Source organism: Mixophyes fleayi, chromosome 5, assembly GCF_038048845.1.
Source record: "Mixophyes fleayi isolate aMixFle1 chromosome 5, aMixFle1.hap1, whole genome shotgun sequence".
Taxonomy (NCBI): domain Eukaryota; kingdom Metazoa; phylum Chordata; class Amphibia; order Anura; family Limnodynastidae; genus Mixophyes; species Mixophyes fleayi.
Genome location: NC_134406.1, coordinates 251,049,049 through 251,068,800, shown reverse-complemented (window position 1 = coordinate 251,068,800; position 19,752 = coordinate 251,049,049). Strand labels below are relative to the sequence as shown.

The window sequence follows — 19,752 nt, the reverse complement described above, 5'->3', positions numbered from 1 at the left end:
CACAGAGAGACAGAGAAGGGATAGCACAGATCTTGGCAGTCTGTAGAGCAGCATCATAGCTAGAAAAGAAGGAGGAGGGGTAGCAGTGTTCTTCAAAGTCTCCAGTGACATTCAGGAGAGCTCCATTGTTAATTGTCATTGCTGATATAGAATTACTAGGTCTGGCAGGTTTGGTCTTCTAAATCTGCAGTCACATTGTACTGTGTTATATAGGTAACACACAAAGAGGAGAGCTCCATTGCTAATTCTCATTGCTGAAATTGAAATATCAGGGCTGGCAGGCTTGGTCTTCTGAATTTGCAGTCAAATTGTACAGTGTTATCAAAATGGATTCACAGTAGTATACAGAAGAGCAGGAGCACCAAGCAGCTGCTGGCACCAGTCATGATGATAGTAATCCCTCTATATCATCTTATAAAGCCTATGTTAAAGTGCACAGTGTTTGTAAGTCAGGGAAACAAAAATGTTAAAAAACACCTTTCACCTTGGTCAAGAAAAAAAGACCTGTAATCCAGGCAAAGTTATCTGCAGAAAAAATTAAAAATTGCCAACATGCCAATCTACATAAACAGTGGCAAGGAAAGAATGAGGCCTTCACCTTTCTCTATAAGTGCTAGTTCTGCAACTGTCACTGATGTATCTTCTTGTAAAGTCAGTCGTGACCAAGCAAGACCTTGTAATTCGGACTCCAAAAGTGGTCTCCAAATACTTTTACGTGTAAAAGCCAGGCTGGAAGAAAACAGTAGGGCATTAGAGGAAAATGTATGTTTAGATTCAAAAATGACACAAATCCCTGAGGAGAGTCTATCCACGAGTGCTATGTATAATCCTGATCATTCAAGGCCCCTTTCAGCATTTCTGAAGATGTGTGCTTGAACAGCCCAAGTATAGCCGGTGATACACAAATTGAGGATGCCACTTTGAAATTGCAACAGGATGCGGGGGATATTTGTGTAGCCGACGAGGGTGCTAATGAGGATGTTAATGAGGATGATGTTGTTTGTGTAAGTCCTGCACCAGTGGAAGCAGTTCTTGCACGTGATAAGAAGAAGGACATTGTTATGCCTGGACTTAAGACCAAAAAATCCACCTCTTATGTGTGGAATTATTTTTACCAAAATCCTGACAACAGTTGTCTAGCCATTTGTAGCGTATGTAAAGCCACAGTCAGTCGAGGTAGGGACCTTAACCATCTAGGAACCTCATCCATGTTATGCCATTTGAAGCAAGTTAAGAGAAAGCTGTTGTGAAAATTGGAAACTTATGCTAAAAAAATAACAACAAGCAGTCCATCATCAGTTAGGTCCCTTCTGTCAGCTACATCCCGACGCCTGCAATCTACACCCACAACACCGTCCTCATCAATATCCTCAGTAGCGATCGGAGTTAGTCCTGCATCCAAGTTGCTAAGGTTAGATGACTCCTCTAATATCCAGGATTCCTCAGAAGAATTCTTGAGCGTTCGTACCACTGCTGTTGCTGCTGGGGGAGAATCTTCATCCCAGAAGCAGACCAAGAAGAAGACTACTAGTAAATTACAACAATTGACTGTTAAACAATCCTTTGCAAGAGGGAGCAAGTATGAAAGCTGTCACCCAGTCGCAAAGCGGATCACAGACGCCATGGCGACTATGTATTAGATCTGACCAATATCCACTTTTTATTAATTTATTATATTAATGTAGCTGGTTTTAGACAGTTACTTGAGGTTTTCTGTCCCCGTTACCAAATTCCATCACAACACCATTGCACTAGAAAAGCTATTCCTCACCACTACCAGAAGGTAAAACTAAAGATTATATGACTGTGACGGTCCACTGGGTTGGTGATTCAACTTCACCAGCAGGAACAGCAGCAGCATGTACCCAAGTATGTCACATTTGTCAAAGGCAGGCTACTCTGTGTATCACCGGCTTCACTAAGAGGCATACAGCTGACAGTCTGTTACAAAAACTAAGGGTTGTCATTGCAACATGGCTTATCCCGCTTGGACTCCTCAGGATATGTCATTTCTGATAACGCCACCAATATTGTGAGAGCATTACAGCTGGGTGAATTCCATCACATTCCCTGTTTTGCTCACACAATAAACTTGGTGGTGCAGCGCTTTTTAAAAAATGACAGGGACGTGCAGGAGATGATGTCTGTGGCCCTTAAAATATCTGGACATTTCCGGCATTCGGCAACAGCATGTAGGAGATTGCAGAAGCTACAAGAGCAATTTAATTTGCCATGCCACCAGCTGAAGCAAGAAGTGGTGACAAGGAATTCCACCCTGTATATGCTTCTGTGGATGGAGGAACAGCTAAAAGCCATCCACGCTTACTCCACATGTATTTTACTCAAGCACAGTGGAGAATACTTTCCGTGTTGTGCAAGATGCTGAAACCATTCGAAGTAGTCACCTGTGAGCTGAGTTTAGACACTGCTAGCTTGAGTTAAGTGATTCCCTTTATTTGGCTTTTGGGAAAGCAGCTTGAGAAACAGAAGGAGGAGATTAAGCAAAGCAATTACGCTAAGTATGTCGGAATTGTAGATCAAGTACTTTTTTCCCTTCGCCAGGATCCAAGAGTTATCAAAATCTTGAAATCGGATCACTACATTTTGGCGACTCTGCTTGATCCTAGGTTTAAGAGCTATGTCTTCTCTTTGTTTCCAACTGACCCAGATCTGAAGAGATGTAAGGAGCTCCTAGTGAGCAAGATGACAGCTCAAGTGTTACGTGACAGGACGGGTTCTCCTCCTTCAGTTTCTCAGTCAATTGCTGCTAGGAAAAACTTAACTTTCCCAAGAGACTGAGGGTTCATGCAGATGACTCAGCACAACATTTTGACATCTGGTCTGGTCTAAAAGAATTGACCAGAAAACGTGACACCTCTGCCGTAACACCACCTGATCCTACTATCAACATCCAAAAGATGGTGAAGGATTATTTTAACAACAGCATAGAAATAGTGGCGCTATATAAATAAATGATGATGATGATGATGAAATAGACACATCAGACAGTCCATTTACATAGAGGGAGGAAAAAAAGGGAATTTTGAAAACCGTGTACCAACTCCCTTTGCATTGCCTAAGCTGCCCACCCTCCAGTGTGTACTCTGAAAGAGTTTTCAGCACAGCCGGGAACCCTGTCAGCGATCAGTGTAGGAGGCTACTTCCTAAAAATGTGGAAAAGATGATGTTCATAAAAATGAACTTCAATTTCCACAAGGAAGCCTTTCCCGCTAATTACATCAAAATACTGAGACTTCTGTAATGGTGGATTCCAGCGGTGATTAATAATGTGTGAGGATGATGTACACACTGATGAGGGTGAGGCTGAGGATGATGACAACAACATCTTGCCACAGCAGAGTTCATTAACAGCACTGTTACCTTAGGTGCCTTAAGCCCATTGTTAGCTTGTTTTGTGGGGGCCCAAACAAACCAAGCACTCCAGCCACAAGGACTGCCACTTGGGTGGATGAAGTGCTTGGTTTGTTAAAGTGTGCATGTCCTTTTTAAGATCCAACATAAGGGTCGGTGGGAAGGCCCAAGGACAATTCCATCTTGCACCACTTTTCCTTTCAGCTACCGCTGTGTACCAATGTTATCTACATGTGCTATATACTGTTGTGTTCTTAGCAAAAATCTTAGACACCCATTGATGATGTAGATGACTCAGCACAACATTTTGACATCTGGGGGTAAATGTATCAATCTGCGGGTTCTTCAACACCCGCGTGTTCAGCCTCTTCCGCGATTAAATTTCAAGCGGCGCTGCATTGTAAAGGGTTAACTTACTTTTACAATGCAGCGCCGCTTGAAATTTAATCGCGGAAGAGGCTGAACACGCGGGTGTTGAAGAACCCGCAGATTGATACATTTACCCCCTGGTCTTGTCTACTGTAAAGGATTTGACTAGAATTAGTGACACATCTGCTGTAACTCCACCTGATCCTACTATCAACTATCAACATCCAAAAAATGGTGGAGGATTATTTTTCATTTTTTTGAACAGTATAAAGACAACAGTTTTTTTTTATAAAAGAACAACGTTGCTTGCAGTAGTAATGTAAGCATGTATGACTAAATAGACGTGTATATGTATTACCTTCCACTTTTCTGCTGTTTCACCAAGTGTTTGTAATCTGCACTTTACATCAAAGGTACCTAACTATATTATAATTTTGTGGGAATTGGGGCTGATTCGAAGCTCAGTGATGAACTTGTTTTTTGCTGTGAATTACAATGGCTCTTTTTAGTGCATTGTCTGGCACCCTGCATTGGTCTGGGTCTGATAAAAGCACGTATCCCGGGGGGTCAGCGCTTGTCCCCATGTATTAGCTGTAGAATTACCACAGTTATCCAAGAAACGGGTGGAGCGATCAAATGAACCATAACTGGTTTCATGATCCAAGGATAATTCCATCTTGCACCACTTTTCTTTTCTTTTCTGCCACTGCTGTGTGGCAATGTTTCCTAGATGTGCTAGGAACTGCCGTGTGTTTGTGTCATTGCTCTGTCACTTAGCATCCAGCCAGGTCACTGCAGTCTTTGTTTGAAAGTGTAAGAAAATAATATTGTGAACTGGGAGAATTGACTGCAAATATCTTGAAATTAGTGTTATTGAGGTTAATAGTAATGTAGGGGGGGAAGCAAAATGATGTGATTGTAGAAAAAAAAAGGGATTTTAGAAAAAATAGGGATCCAAAACCAAAACATGCAAGGGCGGTTTTGCCAAAATCAAAACACGAAGTTAATCCAGATCCAAAACCAGAACACGGGGGTCAGTGAACATGGTGTATGAAAGGATGACAACCACCTTGAATATTATAAAGCAGTGTGTTTTTCATGTTTGTGTTCTTACACTGGTTCTACCCTGGACTGTATTGACAGTGAAATTTATTTAATCGTTTCACTTTTTGTTCTGAGCTTAGCACTAATATTATTTCACTCAACCAATCTATACTTTCTTGTCCATATCAATGTTTTGCTAACTAATGTTCTCTGCCTAATTAATGGAATGTGTATAATTAGTTAAATTAACTAAACTTTGAATCCGTTTCATTTATTTCCTCCATTTAGAGCTATCATTTAAATAGCTTGTAATAACATCAATATTATATATTTATTATTAAAACCATTATTATTATCATCATTTATTTATAACTAATGAGTTTATGTATAAATTGAAATATTTACTGTTCTAATCATATCAGGTGGAAACTTATCAACTTAATCTATCTTCTCTGTTTAAAGATGCCGCATAATTCTTACTTTCAACATTCATTTTATATATTTATTGTTATAAAATTAGGGAGATTTTAATGCTGAAAAACTATGTATAGGTCTAACCTATCGCCGCTCTGAAGATTTTAACATCGCGCAGCAAACAATCAAATGCGACTCCTGATGAAGCAAGAGTGAATCTTGTAAAATGCGTAGGGTTTTGCAGTAGTGCTGGATTGGACTCACAGGCTACTTCATAGAATGTGGAGTGATCATCTTCCAAGTGTTGAGCTCGTAGCTCTCCTGCTGCCAGTTATCTTCGAGAGGTATGGATATGATTTGAAGCACTCTTAACCATATTATATATTGTTTAAAAAATATACTACTCTATGAGATTTTGTTAATTTCGTAATATCAATTTTACAAATATTGAAATACCTGCCTGGCATCCGTGGACAATACATAATTTATCACTTAAAGGTCCTTTTCACCAAAGGGTGACTGATTTTAACTAATTTGCACATTATGTTAAATAATTCACAGTGAGCACTATATAGAATTTTTGTGCTTTTCTATAAATGTATGAAAAAGGATAAAACAATAAAATTCTTGAAATTACTCACCAAAAAGAAAATGAGTGTAAGAAAATACATTTTGCACTTATTTTTTAATTAAAATCACATAGTGTGACTTAGATTCCTTTGTCCTTTACAGATCTGGAGTAAAAGACACAAAATAGGCAAGTATGAATGTTGCACAACTTTATTAATAGCACAGGTGTATTTATCAATACAATAGACACTGATATATATATATATATATATATATATATATATATATATATATATAATTTTCTTTTCTCCTTTTGTCCCCCTGAGTCATTATTTGCTATCCATTTAGGAACCAAGGTTGACTAGGAACCCAGTTTACCATGGCTGAAGTGTAACATAGACATTGGGTGTGGGAGGGCAGGTCTGACCAGAACTCACTACAGTGGACGCAAATGTGAAGTGCCCTACCCCCACCCCAGCATTCAGAAACACATACTGGACTTTTATTATAGACAGTTCATCCCTAAGTACAGTTTCTTGGCTATAACAGAGGTCAACTAGACCCCAGAGTATGAAGCAGCCACGAACACCTTGAAAGCTGCTGTCATGATTGTCACCATATTCATTGTCCAGATGATCTACCTATATAGCATTGGAACATCCAGTCATATATCTAGGATGCAAACTGTTACCCAGGGAGGAACACCTTGGACTAGATTTACTAAACTGCGGGTTTGGAAAAGTGGAGATGTTGCCTATAGCAACCAATCATATTCTAGCTTTAATTTATTAAGTGCATTCTACAAAATGACATCTAGGGGTAAATGTATGAATCTCCGGATTCTTGCGCTGAAGAGGCTGAACACGCCGGAGATGAAGAATCCGGAGATTCATACATTTACCCCCTAGAACCTGATTGGTTGCTATAGGCAACATCTCCACTTTTTCAAACCCGCAGTTTAGTAAATATACCCCCATGCCTCAATTTAGCCCTTAAAATGTCACCCTTGTGTGGGCCCTTAAAAAGCTATATTTGTATGAGCTGATGGTTTCTTTCATCTCTAAGAACACCGCCTTAAACTGGTTATACCAATAATCCAAGGACATTGGGAAGTACCTTCTATTGAGACTTGCAGTTTTACTGCAGTACAATTTCACCATACAAAGGAAAGGAAGCACTCATGGGAATATGGACAAACTATCTTTACTATTTTAAGTTTGCAAGAGGACCTCTTTATTTGGTTGTTAATACCGGTCTTGTATTATTTCTCATGTAGTTACAGCAACTAATTTGTGAATTCAACCTGGAAAACCCCAATGACTGCATGAAACCCCTATAACTGCATAATAATGTGTTTCACTATTTAAACAACAGAGTTGTAGCTAAGCGCAGAGCGAGACCGGACCTTGAAGGGTAGACCAGTTCTGCTATACCCATACTGCCGACCGGAGACTGAATAAGTCTCCTTTTTTTCGGGGATCCTTCTGCGGGTTCCTGGGTTCTGACCCAGGACTGATTGCCTCGATGACTTGCTATGGATAGGTGAGTGTGTTTGTACAGCCCTAACACCATCAACAGGTAAGTCACTCATGTTTGTAAACAGTGAGCCAGAATAATGAGGAACAAGCATTACTTATTGTGCAGTGAAAGGGGTGGGCAGGTGGGAACTGTGAATGTGTAGGTCACTTAGAGGTGAGCACATTTTCAAAACTATTCCAAAAATGTTCACCTTGTGCCACATTTGGCCATAGAATTCAGTATTTCATAAAATTGTCACAACTCTGCAGTATGATCAGTGTGAAATGTTCTTTATAACACCGTGAACAGATGGATCATTGTGCCTTGGGAGGGGGTGTCTTACAGTAAACAGGTAAGAGCTGTTAGCACTTTGAGCTGTTCAGCCACATGTTTGTAAATCACATGTTACTAAAATAAATCAAGTTGCATTTATCTGCAGTTGCACTTCCTTCAGATGGGTTATCCCAGCACAGGTGACAAAATAGACTTGCCTCTACAAATTAGCAAGCCTGAGGCCACAATATCATCATCATCACCATTTGTATAGCGCCACTGATTCCACATCAGTCCCTGCCCCATTGGAGCTTACAGTCTAAATTCCGTAATATACACACACACAGACTAGGATCAATTTTGATAGCAGCCAATTAACCTACTAGTATGTTTTTGGAGTGTGGGGGGAAACCGGAGCACCCGGAGGAAACCCACGCAAACACAGACAGATAAGGTCATGGTCGGCAATTGAACTTATGACCCCGGAGCTGTGAGGCAGAAGTGCTAACCACTTAGCAACCATGCTGCCCACTAATATGATAAGCTCTGGTCATTGTTTGACCGTGTGTCACACGGTGGGAACATGTCATTTTTCAGATCTGCCATACTCACCCTTTTTGTCCCCATTTCTCCTTCTCACCAACACATTCTCATCAGCAGTCTCTGTCTCCCCATTTCTATATGTTACCCAGCTGTTTTTGTCCCCGGCTCTCTGCCCAGCACTGTCTGTCCCCTTGTCTTATCAGCACTATCTGACTGCCCTCAAGCATTCTCTATCCATTTTGCCATTTTTTTTGTGTATAAATATTGAGGTGGTTGCAGGCTTGCTGACACTAGTTTGCAACCTGTTTAGCACTGAAATTTGGGATCGTCCCAAACAGAATTGTGTCACCACACCCAGAAATAAGTTAGTGGAGAGCTCATAAGAAAGTTAAATGAGTAGTTGTAGTGTGTTCTGCAGGAAAAAGACAAGATAAGTCACAGGTCCAGATCTGGGACTTGTTGGAAGCAGACATGTCAGAGAATTGGGTTGTATTAGACATTAGGTCTAGAGGGTATTGAATTAGGCTCGGTACACACTAGAGGTTTTTCAGCCAATCGGGCCAATCAGCCGACATACAACCGTTCAGTCAGATATCACGTTAGTGTGTATATTTACACAATGAATGACAGTCGCTCCACAGTGCCAATCGTCGGTTCTTTGGGTTGGTCCTACTGTTTAATAATCTATTTCCAATCATCTTCCGATCATGTAGTGTGTATGAATTCACGGCTGATTACGCAACCAACTGCAGATAGTTCCTCAAACGGTGACTGCTTTCGGGGAAAGCAAAATCTTTTAAAACGACAATATGGCTGTCAAAAGTCGCTGGCAGGGCGGTTGGTCTTCCAAAAATCATTTAAAACGTGTCTAGTGTGTACGCATGAATCGTCTGACCGATCGGACGTGCAGTCGTAGGTGCAATCATTGTAGATAACACCTCTCTCTGAAAATTCTCCATTGCGTACCTAGCCTTTCAAAGGAGTAAGACTGCTATAGTGGCCAGATGGGGATAAGAAGGAATCCTGTCTCTAGATAGCTGAGGGATCGCAGTGACTTGCTGAGGAGAGATTTCAGAAATGCAAGGACTGTGGAGAGCATATTTTGATGCTATGTTTTGGGTATTTTTTTGGGGAGCAATGCCTCTAACCAGTCCATTCTCAGAATGTGGAACTATTGCGTCCACACTTGGAAAATGCTCTTCTAGCTGCTGCAGATACGGCATATAGTAATTTTTTGCCACCTTTAATGGTCCTGGAGTCTGTTGAAACCATTCCCAGGATGACCTGTTCAGGTGATTAATACAAACTGCTGACTAGATGTTCAGTATCTCCTAATTTTAATCCAGAAACAATGGTAGACATCATCCTATGGGGCATGGTATTTTGGTATTTGATAAGCCAATTAATAATCTTCTATGGTATAAATGTTGAAAAATATTTTTCTGTAGGTACCTGCTGCATGAGCCCAAGGGAGTGAGAAAATGCATAAGAGATAGTGGATTTATCAGTAATCTTGTGGTGCCTTATAAATAAAGGATAATAATAATGAAATAATTAAGCCATTGTACTGTTCCCCATTTACTTTTCCTGGACCACGTAAAGGGTTGTAGTGCAATTACAAGGTTGTAGGGCTTTATGTTTTGCAGGTTTATTAATAAAAGGATGTCTAAGGGATTATTCCAATCCGATTCAAAGAGAACCCTCGTTACTTTATTGGTATAATGTTGATCCAAGAGGAAAGCCAGTATAAGTGACATATGATCTCTCATGTGAGGGTCTATCAATCAAACAGTTGATTAAGTTAATGCCTGCCTATTAGGGTTATAGGGATGAAACAGGTCGTCATACTGTCCTGGAATTCACAGTTGTGTAGTAGTGGTAGGGGAATGGATTGGTAGACATTCAATTACATTTATGTCTTAAGCTGGGTACACACTACACGGTTTTCGTCCAATAAGCGGCTCAATCAGCCGACATACGACCGCTCCTTCAAAAGTCGGGTCAGTGTGTGTAGTGACACGATGGTCGAAAGTCTGCCCAAATGTACGATTATCGCCTCATTTGGTTGGTCGTACCGTTTAATATTTTCGTTCCAATCTCGTTTCCGTTGTGTAGTGTGTATAAACTTCCGACCAATCCACAACAGTGAGTACGAAATTACAGTCATTGCTCACGACAACATGGCTGTAAAAAGTCGCTAAAGGGATGTTCGCTCTTCCCTTTATCGTCCTAAACAAGACTAGTGTGTATGCAGTCCATGGACCGAGCGATCGGTACATCGATCGCATTTAAAATCGATCGGCATAAAAAGTTGTTGGAAAATTCTGTAGTGTGTACCTAGCTTTAGAGTGTGCCATCATTTTCATGTGAATATCAGAAGTGGATTGTCTGAGACTTGCAGGGGGATTTCTTGGCTATGTTGATGTAAAAACGAGATAGGTTGATGTCTGTAGGAAACTTATTTTGGAAAGATATATGAGCATAAGTGTCTTGGCCATGTGTTCGGTCCCTTAGGTAGCAGGCTTTAAAGGCATTCAGGCTGAGGGGGATGATTGACAAGGAAGGTTGTAGTGAAGTGCTGACACCTGCTGCCATAGAAGTCACTCGACACGATGGCTGTGGGAGTGTTCAAGATGACTTCAGGTGTATGACCTCTTCATCTGACATGCCAAAGTTGCTTACAGGTGACCAGTAGACAACGACGTCTTTGCCAACTTGCAAGGGCTGTTTCACCCACAATTTACTATGTGTCAAAGAAATTAGAGAAAAAATCAATTTAAAGTAAACACAAGATTCAATGTAAATGAAGAAACACAACAAAGCAACAGTACTCAGAAAAATGCAGATGTTTGTAGTTGCTGACAATTGTGATACAAATTCTGCCCATATGCAAATCCAAACGCTGCTTAAGATAGGTTACGATGTGAATAGGGGTGGAAATGCCTTCCGTATAAACAGTATTCTGTAAACATAGACACACATACAGGTGGAACTAGTTATTTGGAGCAATTGCACTATGTTTACTACATGCGTATTTACAATTAACATCAGAACGCACATAAGTTTTATATAATCCTAAAGTAAAATACAACAAAAACTAACTATACTTTTTTTTAAAATATAATCCATATGTTTGAGAATTTTTAAAAAAAATTGTAATCTATTATTTTAAAATAACTAACTAAATAAATAAATCTTCAATGAGTACAGTGCATACACTGCTTATTGAAAATAAATCTTCAGTCTTCAGTTTTTCTGTGCTAGCTACTGAGACACATGCATGAAAGGTAGTAAGCAAAGGAAAAAAATTCACATACCTCCTAAACAGAGACTAAAGGGCATTGCAATCATCCAATCAGAAGCAGAGAGGTCATCATTATCATCCAGCATTTACACCTACCCTGTAGCAAGTGCAAAAGATACAGCTGAAAATATGCATACTTACGTTAAACAGAATTTGAATTTTAGCTGCATTTGTGTGAACACGCCCTTTAAATAGCCTACATTAGTCTACCCATAACCTCCCCTGTCCCACCTTTCAAGTTGTAAAGGATCGTAAGTGTTATAACACTTTCATACTGCTCGGAGCGTCCCAGCTCAGAAACACCATTCATACTGCACCTCGGACCCGGGAATTTCCCGGGTTGACCCCATTCATACTGCACAAGTCTGTGCCCTGGCAATTTGTGGGAGTCATCACCAGAGCAGTTTTCATTGGCTGAAAAATGGTGATGTCATTGAAAGGTGACTGTTTTTTTTTTCTTCCACGGGCTCCCACCGATGACATCATCCTCCAGAGACAGGCAGACAGCCAATCAGCTTGTTTTCTGTGCAACCCGGGTTGAAAAACTCGGGTTGCACCATTCATAGTGCAGGCAACCCGGGTCCGACCCGGGAATTACCCCTCGATAAATCCCGGGTTGAAGACCCGGGTCGTTTGAGCTTGCCCCGGCAAAAACCCAGGATTTTGGTGCAGTATGAATGGGGTATTAGATGTATGTGGCTATGAATTCTGTGCATGTGCAGTGCAAATTCATGCAAACTGGGGTATCTGCAGTTGAATCACACCCTCAGTGTCTCCAAAGCGTGCCTATACAATCACATAAAGCTTAGCAATCAATTTCTTTGTACCTTTTACAAACATACATAAAGACGGACCTTGTGCTAGCGAGAATGACGCATGCTCAAATGTTTATATATAAAGAAAAAACTTTCACCTACATTCCGTACAGTGATCTGTGCTCTATGCTCAAAAATCAAAAACCACAAACGAGCGTTGCGGTCAATGAGCTGATATAGCTGTGTTTGATGAATGCAGTGGTGTCAGCTGTTCAGCTGATATGGCAATCATCCAGTCAGAAACACCAAGGTAATGTTACCTTCATCTTCATCTTCATCATCACCATCCGCCATTTATACCTGCTCTGTAGGAGGCTCAAAAGATACACCACCAAAAAGGTGTAATTATGAAATCCTGCAGGTCCGTGTGAGCCGCATTTGTGAAAACACACCCTTATTGACGGGGTCGGTGCTAGTATGTCTGACGCCCCCTGAAAAAAGTAAATTCACACCTATCTTTTTTATAAATTATTTGTTAATTCAATAATGCTTTTCTTGTTTTAATACAAATCATATAATAAAATTTGATAACGAGAGTAATACCAATAAATACATTAAACAGCAAATATTTATGGCTGTATGAATAATATAAATTTAGTATATGTATTCTTTGTAATAAAATGTAACATTTTTGGCAAGAAATATAGAAGAGAAAAAAATGCCCTTTCCTTTTAGTCACACTGTGCCCTCCTTCATCACACTGTGCCCTCCTTCATCACACTGTGCCCTCCTTCATCACACTTCTGCCCCTTAATTACACTGCATCCCTTTCATTACACTGTGTACCCCCCTTCATCACACTGTATCCCCCTATATCACAATGTGTCCCTCTATATCACAATGTGTCCCCTCCACCACACTGTGCCCTCCTTCATCACACTTTTGCCCCTTAATTACACTGCATCCCTTTCATTACACTGTGTACCCCCCTTCATCACACTGTATCCCCTATATCAGGGTTTCCCAAACCCAGTCCTCAGGGCTCCCCAACAGTGCAGGTTTTCCATATCTCCTTGCTGGAGCACAGGTGTATTCATTACTGACTGACACATTGTAACAGATCCACAGGTGGTCCTAATTATGTCACATGTGATCCAGAAAACCCGCACTGTTGGGGAGCCCTGAGGACTGGGTTTGGGAAACCCTGCCCTATATCACAATGTGTCCCTCTATATCACAATGTGTCCCCTCCACCACACTGTGCCCACTCCTTCATCGCACTGTTTTCCCCTTCATCTCACTGTTCCTCCTTCATCACATTGTACCCTCTTGCATCACACTGTGCATCCCCCCTTCATCACACTGTATCCCCCTATATCACACTGTATCCCTTTATATCACAATGTGTCCCTGTGCCCCCTCCTTCATCGCACTGTTCCCCTTTCATCACACTGTCCTCTTTCATCACATTGTACCCTCCTGCATCACATTGTACCCTCCTGCATCACACTGTGTACCGCCCTTCATCACACTGTATCCCCCTTCATCACACTGTATCCCCCTATATCACGCTGTATCCCTTTATATCACAATGTGTCCCCGTGCCCCCTCCTTCATCACACTGTTCCCCTTTCATCACACTGTCCTCTTTCATCACATTGTACCCTCCTGCATCACATTGTGTATCCCCCTTCATCACACTGTATCCCCCTATATCACAGTGTCCCCTCCACCACACTGTGCCCACTCCTTCATCGCACTGTATTCCCCTTCATCACGCTGTTCCCCCTTCATCACACTGTTGTCCTCCTTCATCACATTGTACCCTCTTTCATCACACTGTGCCCACTCCTTCATCGCACTGTATCCCTCTATATCACAATGTGTCCCCTTGTCCCCTCCACCACACTGTGACACCTCCTTCATCACACTGTTGTCCTCCTTCATTACGTTGTATCCCTCTCTGCATCCATTGTACCCTCCTGCATCACATTGTACCCTCCTGCATCACATTGTACCCTCCTGCATCACACTGTGCCTCTCCATCACATTGTACCCTCCTCCATCACACTATGTCACACTCAGTGAGAAGGGAGACGATGCAGCTCCAAGTATATATTTACTGGGCCGGTGGACAATCAGGGAAGACAGGCGTAGCGGATCGGGTCCCTGGCATGGTGCCCCCTGCCTTGCTTACCTTGTTCTGCCAGCTCTGCTTATTGTACATAGGTAAAAGGAATCTTACGTCACCATCAGACATGTCTGGTGCCAATTCCTCCTCTATGCCCCAATATTTGGCGGAAATACCATGACAAGCTCCCCCCACATGTCTAAGGACGGAGGTAAGTAGAGGTGAGCCACACGGATAACTGGGGTGCCACAAGTGTGCAGTACAAATGATGCACCCATCATGAAATATTAAATATTGTCCCATCATAATTAATGATTGCCCCCGTTATTGACACTGAAATGCGATTAAAAAATAATATGCCTCCCTTAATTCCATTATAAATTAATTTTGTCCCTATGAGTTCACTATAAATTAAATTTTTATTTTATCAATAAATAATTCAACTGAAGTTATTGGTGCATCTGCTTATGTAATGAATGACCGGATAGGTCAAACAGCATACTGTTTCTGAGCTCTCTAACCTATCAAAAGCAGTTCTAAAAAAAAGCCTGTCGATTTTCTTCCAGTTTTGGGGATAAATTTATCAATTTGCGGGTTTGAAAAAGTGAAGATGTTGCCTATAGCAACCAATCAGATTCTAGTTATTTATTTAGTACATTCTACAAAATGAAAGCTAGAATTTGATTGGTTGCTATAGGCAACATCTCCACCTTTTTCAAACCTGCAGCTGAATAAATTTAACCCTTGGTGTTTTGAAATCGACACAATTTGCCGGCGACTTGTGTTTTTGACCCTCCAAGCGGTTAGCTAACACATCCAGCGGTTTGGAGGCGAAAATCACGAGCTCTGTGTGATGGTTTCAAAACCGCCCAGGAAAAAAACCTGCAGCTTACTAGATTTCCTCATAGTTGTATAAACAATGACAGTTGCAATGCAATAGTTAAGTTTAACCACTGATCTAAGTGTGGCGCTTTTGTAAATTAAGTGCTGACAATGTTGGCTTTTGTAATTTTTCCTTACAAAACTATATTCTGTGAATAATGGAGTGTTTGACAACAGGGCTATTCTTAGCTTGTTCTGTCTTTATCAGAATCAATAAAAATAGGAAGACAGACTGTGCCTTGTTGTACACAGTGTCTCGAATTGCCGCTCAGGATCAATAGCCAAAAGCTGCAGTCTCATAATGTTCTGTCTCTTGATGAATCAGAAGTCTAGTTCTTGAAAGGCAGCCAAGTTAGTCTTTTTAGAGAGTATTTTTATTACTGTGATAAGATGGGCTTACTATGCCACCCTGTTCTCCTAGTTGGTTTATTTGTAATTTTACCACTGTCTTAGTTAGAAACTGTGGCAGGATGGGCTTATTCTGCACCCTGTCCTTGTCAGTGTTTCTGTGTGTAACCCCCTGTCACTGTGTGTAGTGTGGTGTGCAATGGGTACACAGTGCACCTCCTTCTCAAGCCCTGGCTAGCTGATGGGCATGGGTGTAAATGATCAGGGGGTTCCTGCACATGCAGGTGTTTCTTTGTAGTTAGTGGGACACAGGTGATGTCACTTTGTGATGCAGTGTAATAAAAGTCACAATAATTTGGGCACCAGAACATCGCTATGACAATCTCAACTCTTTATTTACACTCCTCTTCCTCCAGCACGATAATCATAATGTTTGCAGCAATAAAGAAAAATATATACAGCTCCTTACTCTCTCCGGCACAGTTCTTAATGAGCAATACGAATATAGTTGCAAATATATCTCATTACTCCTCCTGCACAGTTCTTAATGTTATCCAGATGTTATATAACATAAATCACATGTCTTGCAGATCACCCTTTCTGCAGGGGCACTCACATGGATGCTTACAGGCAGGCAGCTTCTTCTCAATGCAGCTCTGACACACTCTGTGTACCTCTCAACTGCAGCTCACTCACCCCTCCTCTGCGGGGATGATGTCTCCTGTCGGCTCTGACACTTCACTCTGTGTACTCCCAGCCTCAGACAATACAGCTACCATGCCTCTTGTAGCAACCCTACTCCAGGGTCTCTTCCATGCGACGTGTCCCCCTCTCTCTTTGGTTCTCTATAGTGACATGGGGTTCTCCCCCTCATCCAGGGCACACATTCCTTGCCCTGGCACAGTCACCACGCTCAGACAGCCAGGCAATGCTGGGGGAGCCTGGGAGCTTCTACCCCAGGTCCCCAACTACCATCTCTCCTCTCCTCTGTCTCTCCTCTCTTATCTCTCTCTATCTTCCCCCCTTAATGACAGCCCCTCCTTCTCACTCAGTCTCACAGGCTGGGCTGGGTTATCACCATGGTAACCAGTTTATGTAACTCTTTATAAACTTCTAGCTTACCCTCTAGGTGACCCCTCCTGTATTCACTGAGGTGCAAATTTAACTAAAACGCCAGTAGGGGGCGTTACATGTGGATTTGCCACTTTGTCCCGGGGTTCCCTTTTACCATCCGTAACCTGCTGTTACTGACCACTTAAGCTAGATACACACTACAGGTTTTTCACCGTGCCAATCACATGATAAACGATTGTTAGGTCCGATATCGCATTAGTGTGTACGCGATTATGTTTAATTGCACCAAAGCACATTGTATCGTTTCATTTGATTTTATAACCGGACTAAACATCTCTATAAATGATGGAACGATGTCGGGCAAATTCTGCAGTGTGTTCGCACTCACGCCCAGCAGTGTAGGCAGATCTCTATAGAGTTTACAGAGCCACAATCTTTTCACCAGATGGTTATGAGAGATGAAGAGCACAGATCTGAAGGTAAATCGTGTAAGTGTGTATGCATAAATCGGCATTCTGATCGGGACTTTCAGTCATTGGTAAAATCGTTAAAGATATGGCATCAAGAGAAATTTTCTATAATGAGTACCTAGCTTTAGTTTCAATGAGGACTGCAGTGTAGCAGGTAGAGCGTTGACTCATGGTGCAGGGATCAATACAGGACAGCCGGGGGAACAGCTTAGTTAGCTCTTATCTGTAGGTCACAGGATTACAGCACTTAATCGGCGTTGTGCAAGATCTTGTAAGCAAAATGTTGTTTATTGCTCTTAGGTAGTACTTACAAGGGCTGTTGCAAGAATGCACACACAATACAGCAACATGTGTTCTTTAAATAACCAGTTTCCACCAACACCATAAATTTGAACAAACTCTTGAAACTGTACCAATCATAGTGAATGTTTGAGCAGGGTGATCAATCTGGTAGAGGGAGTAGACTGCACTGAATCAACCAATCAGGACTATATTTGACGGGACCAATAGGCAAGGACTTTATGCTCATGCCCAGTTCATTTCTCCCCTGACCAGTTAAGGACAGACCTGCCTCTTGCAAAGAGGATGGCTTACAACACAGGTATATTACACATTAATGTTTAGCACGAGGGAGTAGCTCTGTCACGGACTTGGTATTGTTAGATGGCTACTTCCTGGGATTGGCACTGCTGAACTTGGAGGCGAGGAGTCTGACGCACATCTGGTCTTCGCTGGGGACCCCCTGCAACGAGTCTGCAAGAGACGTGCAGGTCACGGTTCTCCAAGACAGCTACCAGTGAAGTAACAGGTGCAGGAGAAGCTAGACAATCCGAGTTCAAGCCATACGGGATTCGAAGTGCAAAGGGTTAATCCAGGAGAGTAGTCAGAAAGCCAGAGGTCAATTAGCAGGAGCAGAGAACCCTAATGGTGCCGGAGTCTTTTTCAAATAGGAAAGGGGAGTCTATGAAGATTACCGGGTTTCAGAATAGCGTCCTGTTACCTAGCAACAGGACACTCATGCTCAGAGGAGCCGGCCGCATGTCTGGAACTAGCACATTTGTTTGCTGAGCAAGGCAACCCAGCTTGGAAAGAGGAAGCAGGCGGCTGTCCCTGCATCATTGAGGGGAGGCAGGGACAGCGCGTGACAAGCTCTAGCCACAGGAAGATGTATTATTTAAAAATTGGATTTAAACACAATTCATAGTAATCTGGGATACCCAGATTCATCATTGTAACAGTTTAACTTTTAACTCTAACACACACACACAAGGACCCCCTGATTGCAAATGAATGCAGTTTTCAAGGTTATACCTTCCCCCTGATCCTGGCTCAGGAGAGATGGTAATTTACATGTAATTTCCTGTTTCAGAGTGCACAGTATGCTGCCTCATAGATTGCAACACCTTTATACACTTTTTGCATTTATAACGATATTCATCAGCACCCGATGAATGAAGCCCACCTCTGCACCAAAGAGAAAAATCACTTTATACAATAAGTTATACAGGGCGAAGGTTGATTCAACCACAAATTACTAATATACTACTACAAGGCCAAAGTTCAATTAGTCATCCCTTGCAGACAGCGAGGTCATAATTTTACAAAAAGGATTACACCCCTTTCCTCCACTGCCCAGAATGAACCAGTCAAAGATCCTCTATAAAGCATACTAAGCTGTAAAATCAAATGAAACAATATGATGTGCTTTGGTATGATAAAACATGATTTTGGAGTATTGAACTCACTAATGCATCGGACCTTACAGTCATTTATCCTGTGATTTGCATGATAATCGGGTGAAAAACCTGTATTGTGTACTCAGCTTTACTCTTTGCAGATATTTTAAAGGTGTGTCACCTCAAAATTGATAATTGCTTAACCCCTTTCAAGCTTTATACCACTTATGATCGGGCACATTTCGATTGTTTTGCTCTGCATTGGTTTCACAGCCAATTACTGTTTAATTTTTCATTATACTATCAAAATTTATGTTGCTTTTTTGGGGCCATATAGGAATTTCTTTGGGTGTCTTTTACGTATGCCAATGCCAAAATCCCAGTAATACCAGAAAATGGCCCTGAAATATATTTGTCTAGTTCTCTCGATTACAGACATACCAAAATGTGTGTACTTTTAATCAAGGTCTAAGATATACTGTAATGTTGGAGGTATTGCACTGCGCATGACCAGAAACAGACTATAAGCCATTGAGCGCAAGTACATCCTATTCAGCTTCGAACGCAAAGGACACATACGGCCTACAATTTTATAGGCTAAATGAGGGAGGGGCCTATGCACGTAGTCATCGCACAGTAAGGACGAGCCAAGGTCAAGCGCGCACAGCAGTGTTCGATTCAAGCGTTGGTCATCTCTGAGTTGCGTGTTTATCAGTTGTATTATTTACACCAGCTACAGGGCAGGTGTAAGTGCCAAGTGAAAGAGATGACGGTCGCGTATGCATGCTACAACAGGTGTTTGTAATCAAGAGCAACTGTAAATATGTGTTTAATGTACAGTAGACATTTGTAACTTCCTGATAAATGTATTTCATGGAGAGAAAAAAATGCGGTGTATGTCTCAATACGCAAGTGCCGTAGGCCAACGTACCTAGACCCGTATTCAACAAGAGATATTTCTTCAGATCCGCTTGTAGTTGAACACAGACGTGCATATGCCAGAATTACA

The 19,752-nt window shown here is 41.6% G+C and overlaps 1 protein-coding gene across 3 annotated transcripts in view; it reads left to right on the top strand.

The window, feature by feature from the left end:
• The window catches only part of SNX31 (sorting nexin 31), an 88,060-nt gene that overhangs the window by 15,645 nt on the left and 52,663 nt on the right, over window positions 1-19,752 (top strand). The window contains exon 1 of one of the 3 annotated variants that reach the window (XM_075213888.1): window positions 7,159-7,311. The exons of 1 other annotated variant lie outside the window; for it this stretch is intronic. The gene's annotated coding sequence lies outside the window, so the exon portion shown is untranslated. Of the gene's footprint in view, window positions 1-7,158; window positions 7,312-19,752 lie in introns of those variants that run through there. One more of the 3 variants, XM_075213892.1, reaches the window with a different exon arrangement.